Source organism: Acipenser ruthenus, chromosome 3 (genome assembly GCF_902713425.1).
Source record: "Acipenser ruthenus chromosome 3, fAciRut3.2 maternal haplotype, whole genome shotgun sequence".
NCBI classification, from domain to species: domain Eukaryota; kingdom Metazoa; phylum Chordata; class Actinopteri; order Acipenseriformes; family Acipenseridae; genus Acipenser; species Acipenser ruthenus.
Window position 1 is genome coordinate 3798748 of NC_081191.1, and position 7455 is coordinate 3806202.

Sequence of the window (7455 nt, forward strand, 5' to 3'; positions counted from 1 at the left end):
CAGGACATAGTGTACATTATACTGTTGGAAATACATGCAGAAAGTAAAAGTTCAACAACATGAATTCAGAATGAGGCAGCACACAGTAAAAAGGTTTTCTTCATATTTAATCACAAAAAAACAAAAGCCATATTGTGCATTTTAAATTAAAAGCATAAATGAAACACAAGTGCTATAATTGACTGTATAAGGGCCCTTTTTAAATAAACCATTTAAATACAGTACAGGAGAGTTCAATCAAGGACCAGCACCCAGAATTCAACTCAGCCTTTGTGTGCATAATGTACCGTATTACTTTGAATTAATGCAACAGCGTTTATTTTAAATTGCTAAACAGCTGTGGCTCTTATTCAAGGGCGGCAGCAATTAGAAGTACTATGGTTTTCGAAAGGCGCAATTTTTTATTGCGTTTTTTTACAGTGTTTGAGAGAGGCGTATATTGAAGTTATTTCTGCGGATACATCTTGATCAGGACGGCGAAGAAGTCCTACAACTTTAAACTGAAAGCTGTTGAGCTCGCAGATCAGATCAGTGTTTGACTAGGTGAGGTCACACACCAGTGTCAGTGCATAGTGCCGTGTACCAATACTTTTTTTTTTGTTTGGGTTCCGTAAACTTTACAGTAAAATACCGGTATGCTTCAGTGTAATTGCATTCGTTTAAATACATTTTTATTCAGGTTTAATCAATTAATTTTGTTTCCATTTGTAATGTTTTGCCATACTGTGTTTTGTATGTGTTTCTTTATTAAGTGCTGCATTTATTTGAGAAAAAAAACGTGCATGTTTCATCATTGAGTGTGGCGCTTATTGTAGGGGGGCAGCAATCCAGAGTAATACGGTATTCCCTATTTCGGGAAATTATTATAATGATGGCAAGCCATTCTTGTGTTAGATTGTACAGTACATTTTAACCAAAAGTTTACATCTTTACAGTTGTCAGATTTGGGAACAAACTATACCATGATTAAGAAAAAGAGATATATAAATTGTGTTTTATTTGACGTCAAATTTAATGGGTAGCTCTAATTTCGTGAAACTTGAATTGTTAACTGCTTATTGCTGATCTAGGAAATTGTATATGTCTTTGTTTTGGGGGGGAAATGGGGGGGGGGGGGGGGCACAATCCGTGACATTTATTATTGGAGCCGTATCTTACTAAACTGACTTCATTGAAGTCTGACAAAGGAACTGTACCCATTTACTCTACATTCCCATTTCCTCAGTAACAGGGCTTGCATTATGCCAGTTTAGCAGCTTTCTTCAATAGGCACTGAATCATTCACAGTTCAGCAAGTTGTTAAAATGTAGAAAAGGTTGGCCAGACAACATGAGCATGTGTGTTGGGTTAGAAGGATACAAAATATACTTAGCTATTATTAAACCATCTACAAAGCACATTGTTTTTACCAATACTGTATCTTTGAAGTCTACACCCCCCACCCCCAACGTGAACTAGATGACAAACTCCCTATTTGAGATACCACAACCATACTGTGATAAATGACTAAGCTCCAACCCTCCAGGGTAGTAACAGAGCACATTGTTTTAATTGAGGGGAATCCTCAAGCTGCATGGTTCCAAGGTTAAAAAAACACACGCAGCCCAACAGCCGCCTGCCCTGCTTACAGATCATCCTGGCAGTTAGATTCACTTGCACAAGCACATAAACTACTCAAATGAAAATCAAGGCTTTATTGTGATGTCCTGCTGCCTTCAGCCTTCATACACCCCATACAGTAATTCCACACCACTGTTCTTTAACTCTTTCAATACTGCAGACCTCTATACAGGTCTAGGAACAACGACTCGACTCAAAATAACAATGCACTAGCCTAGTACAAATACATGCGCTTACAATTTATTTTCAGTACAAAATACTGAAACAATTTAATTATTTAGTTATATAATAATAGTATTTCTGTAAAGTTACATAGTGGTGGAAACAGTTAACTCAGTGGAACAAAGTGACTTTTTTTATTTCTGCAAGTAATTTCTCAGTGTTATTTTTATCTGAGAAACTTACAGGTGCAAATGAGATTATATATATGATAGATATTTAAAATTAACCAATTTCCAAGAAAGTCCCTACCTGACCTTTTATGACCTAACATTAACAGTGTTATCCAGTCTGCCTATCCATGTGACTTACCTGGAATAGCCTGTCTCCACTCACACAAAGAACAGCTGAATGCTGAGCAGACCCCACAACACGAACTAACCCTATCCTTTCTGCTAAGTGTCAAAAATCAAAAATACTTCATGCATCAACCGTGGCCTTTTCCGAATAAGGGTACAGCATGAATCTCCACAAGTCTTTGTACCAACGGCTGCCACCACTCCCATCAATAACAACTCTGTATTTTAAAATGAATAGGAAGTCCCTGAACCCACACCCATAAAACAACCTTCTTACAGTATATCCACAGTGCAATTAACTACCCTCGCTTTAACCCTTTTAATCAGCTTATCTACCTTCTTTATTTCCCCTTCTACCATTGTTCTGCTGACCTTGAGAATAACCATCAAGTCATACATTTGGACCCCAGATTGTTACCAACAGACAAGGCATTCATTCACCCCAGCCTATTCTCTCAGCAAATTCCCCATACCCTTTACCAGAATGATACTGCAGAGTAACATCTCTCCCTTCTGGGGTAAAAATCTTCCAAAGCTGACAGAGCTCACTAAGCAGCAGGGATGTTTAGAGAAGAGAGTTCGTTTTTTGTTTTGCCCATTAATTATTTCATAAAATGGCAGTTTGAGAACCTAGGAGGCCACTTTACTTGTTAATGTCTGGTTAAATACATACATAAAATCATTTATTACAGAATTGTGAACTTGCAGAGGCGTACAAGCATTCAAACCCCTTTATAAACAATGTACACAATGCATTTGTCAATTACGGTGACCATTTCTCCCTGCGCTTGTTTGCACCGGAGAGGTGGAGAATTGCAATATGAATTCAATCTACCTGGGCAGTCGGTATTACACTGAATGAACAAATTAATGATTTAACAAGAAAACAGAAAATACAGCAATATTCAGTCTATAAGATTCCTCGTATTTTACAGCAATCCCTGCATACGTACTGTGTTCCAAACATATCCTAATAATTATGTCAACTTCTACATCAGTTAGTACTTGTGCAGTTTAGTCAGAGGTCCGTCCAGTCCTGCCGTTCAGCAGAAATGCAGGTAACACACCGTGTGTATTATACACGGCATTATGTTGGTCCGGGGGCAGCACAGAATGTGTGTTTTATGGTCTAGTCGAGTATTTCTTACCTCGTCTATAGTTTACGATGCTTCATGCCAGGACTGTGCTTTACCAGTGATCTTATTAACATGACACCCCCAGATTTGGTAGATATCACGAAGTACCCCCACCTCTGCTTTTGCAAGGAGCATTGCCTGTTCTGTTTCCGGTTTAATAAAACACTCGCACTGTGTGTGTTAGCAATCGACCAAGGGACTGCATTAATCCGACCCAGATTCGTGTAAAAAAAAAAACCCCGCCTTCCACAAGTTTTTATTTCATTTTTAAAGAGACACCAACCCTTTCTCTGCATTTGTAAACACGTATAACCACTCCCTTATCTAACTCGTGAGACAATTCATCAACATTGGTTTTCTCGATCATTGAGCACACAGCATTTCCCACCCATGCTGATTCCACATACCGATAGTTAACTGAACCCAGCAATTACAAAAAAATGTTGCAAGCAAGACGATTGCAATTATTAACATGTATGCATTCAAAATTACCAGTCTATCACCTTCATTATTTTTTTTTTCTCAACCTTTTCATGGCTGTGTTTAAGCAGTCTGCTGCAACATTTTTTTTTGTTTCTCCAAAAAACAAAGGGAGTAAAATTGTACACTCACCTTTATTAACCTCCAGATTATTGAACTCGTTTCTTTGCTTTTTTCCCCCACCAAACCTATCCCTTCTCGTGTTCACTCTGCAATATTAACCAATGCATGGGATTCCCGAGTTAGAACTCCACTCCACGTGATTTTAGTGACAGGATGACATTCTTGTCCCTCCTCCTGTCTCCATGGGGACGCGGCGTAGCACGAGGCGGGGTAGGACCATTGCTCCGTTTTGCGGGAGAAAATTATCATAGGCGGGTTGTCAATTTTTGGGCGGTTTTAGCAAAACGTTTTTTTTTTTTTTTTTTTTTTTTATTTTATTTTATTACACGAAACCTGTCATGATTACACAACGTGATTAATAATAACACATCGAATCAGAATCGCAGTAAGAGCACACACAGCCCCGGCCCCACCCCCTGCCCTGTCAAGTATCCACCAATTGTTTTCTTTCCGCGGGAAAATAGGCAAAGTTATTTTTTAGATCCCGCAAATGAAATATGCCGAAGTCGTGGACAAAATATATGAACAAATGAAACCCTTCTTGGGAACGAGAAGCATTTTTTAAGGGTGAGAATGTGTCTATTGTTGGAGCGCGACCACACACATTCATAAATCTGACAAGAGCAGCTGGCCGTTCATCTGCCACTACCTATACTGTACTTACACATGCTTGCTTTAATGTAGCTCATCATTACAATACCCCCCCCCCCCCCCCCCCCAAAAAAAAAATGCATTTCAAAAGAGATGTGTTTAAGTCTTACTTAAACTGTTATTAAGAAGATACGGCCAGTTGATCATTTTGTGGCCCGAACGGCAGTGTGGGGTAGGTTTTGTTCTGGCCGGTTCCACGACACTTGTCTATGTAATATATATATATATATATATATATATATATATATATATATATATATATATATATATATATATATATATATATTATGTCTAATATGTCATATACGTTGTTTTAATTATGAGTATTTAGTGAACGATGTTACGTTTATATACGAACAACATAGAAATACTGTATATAATTCATATTAGTACTGTATTTTGTAACAAACTATTGAAAATGTATTTTTAATGTAAGTTAATTTATTCTTAAAAGGAAAAGATAATCTTGGTCAAATCACGTCAAAGTGTGCTCGCTCACCGTTGGTGCACAGTAGGGGTCACAAATTCCAAGTACCTGGCACATCATGAATGATATCTCTAATTCCTGTGACTGAAGGTATAAGAATACTCTGTGGTTGTAAAATGGGTTGTTGTCTTCAGCATTATTCAAATGCTGGGGATAAAGTAGAACGTACAGATCAGTACTAAACAGTACATTTTTCTAAATAGGATAGTGGAAATCGTTTAAGCAACTAGTAATGTATGTCAAAGAAAAGGAGACGGTATTGAATTCTAAAATGCTCTGCAACCCCTGCAAACAGCCACACACATTCTCCCCATTCTCTAACGGCGTGACCCGTCCCATTCCGAAAAATGTGCTTAAACCAGCAACATTTCTTACGCCTGCATTAACTCTCCATAGAATTTGTTTTTTTTTGCCTAACTCTCTATACACCACATCTTTTGACGGGAGTCTCCATTGAAAATCAGCGGAGTCGAGTATCTTGTTAAATAGAATATCTTTTGAAACGCCCTTCTAAATATTATTGGCTGAGGCTGGATTTTCATTGATTCTAATATTTGTGTGTGCTCCCATTGGCTAGAAAGGTTGCAGTGTTTTCGTCACAGTGCGAGATTGACAGTTGGAAGTTTGTCTGTTTGTTGGGAAGTTTGTCTAGTTGATTGGAAGTTTGCACGTCGGTACAGCCATTCGTATTAATGAATTGACAAATTAATTAAGGAATTATTAGATGAATTAACAAATACGTTTATGAATTACTGTATGAATTGACAAATCTATGGACGAATTGACAAACAAATTGACAAACTAACGGCCGGATAGTTTTGGCACAAATGGCGCTCCATAACAAACTGCACCGATCTCAGAGACATCCAGCTGCACAAACTCAGTCCTGGGCCCATGCTTTTTTTTTTTTTTTTTTTTTTTTTAATTTATTTATTTTTATTAAGGTTTATTTTATTTATGAAAAAAGTATTGATATTAAAACCAAAAGTTACATTGTAAATCACACAATAAAAGTGGGTTTTCTAAAAAGCTTATTCTTTATTGTTTTATATTCCATATCTCTTGGATTCTGTTTTTAAGTTAATGTGTCTGACGTTGTGCTTGTGTGGTTTTATGTAGCTGGCAGCCCGACTGTTTAAATTAAAAAGTAGAAGAGTGGCTGCAGATTCTTTATTTGAATTGGTATCCTTTCCTGCTGAACTTGCACAAATACAATGCTTTGTGCTGTATTACAAATGAGTCACAGTGACTGTATTTCACCTGGTTAATTGACCCGAGGAAAAAGCAGGAGTTTTTATGTTATTTACCACAGAAGCCCAGTTACAGGTACCAAAAAACAGTGTGTTGAAAAGATTGGACCCACTATGTTTAATACCAGTGAAGCCTTGCAAAGAAAACTTTCCAACGTTTAGGGAAATGTATTGTCTTTTTAATCTAGCATTTGCACAGCCCTCTTTGGCTGATATTTTGTTGTACCATGTCACATTTTGTTTAATAGCATTTTAATTTATTTAACATGAGGGTGTACTGTTTGAACCTCAGCAGAGCATTTTAATAATTACATATGAAGCTACATAATATTCTGACCACCCAGATTTAACAACATACACATATTCCCTGGATATATAGAGCAAAAGATTATACATACATTCATACTATTTGCTAATTATATATAGTCGAAGACAAAAATATTTGGACAGTTAAAAAAAGAGAAAAAACACAAATAAAGTGATTTCTATCATTTCTAATTGTTCTATAAAGATATAAATTAGAGATTCAGCTTTATAACAAAACACATTATTACATAATATGCATAAAATGAAAAATAACATGCAAAAACACATTCATACTTTGACAAAAGTATTTGGGCAATCAATATATTTCATATGAAACCCATTCATTGCTAATTATTGACAATTGTCATGATTGAAGACTAACACCTGATGATAATTATAGAATAAATAAATAAATAAATACATAATCATCACGTGCTGAAAAATAAATAAAAACTAAGGAGTACAGCAATGATCTCAAGATGTCAGTGATACAGCTAAATGAAAACGGAGAAACTACCAGAAAAATAGCAGAAAGACTCATTTTACTGAAAAACACTGTGTGGGCTAGTATTGACAAACACAGGAGAACAGGCACCATTACAACTAGCTCCAGGTGTGGAAGACCAAGAAAGATTTCTGCAAAATCTGGAAGAAGAATCATTCGAGCAGCCTGGCAAAATCCTCGGATTACTGCAAAAGATTTTACACAAGAATTGAGAGAAGATGGTCTAGAAATTCATGAGCTAACAATTCAACGATACCTTAACAAGATGAATGTCCAAGGGCGAAAACCAAGATAAACCTTTGTTAAAAACAATACACAAAAGAAAGCGATTGGAGTTTTCAATTGAACACTTGAAGAAGCCTGATGATTTCTTCAGCCA

The 7455-nt window shown here is 36.7% G+C and overlaps 1 protein-coding gene across 3 annotated transcripts in view; it reads right to left on the reverse strand.

The window, feature by feature from the left end:
• The window catches only part of LOC117394889 (protein tyrosine phosphatase type IVA 3), a 49677-nt gene extending 45622 nt beyond the window's left edge, over positions 1 to 4055 (reverse strand). For 2 of the 3 annotated variants that reach the window (XM_033993576.3, XM_059010451.1), the window contains exon 1: positions 3887 to 4055. The gene's annotated coding sequence lies outside the window, so the exon portion shown is untranslated. Of the gene's footprint in view, positions 1 to 3286; positions 3490 to 3886 lie in introns of those variants that run through there. The other variant, XM_033993578.3, reaches the window with a different exon arrangement.
• Positions 4056 to 7455: the final 3400 nt, after the last annotated feature.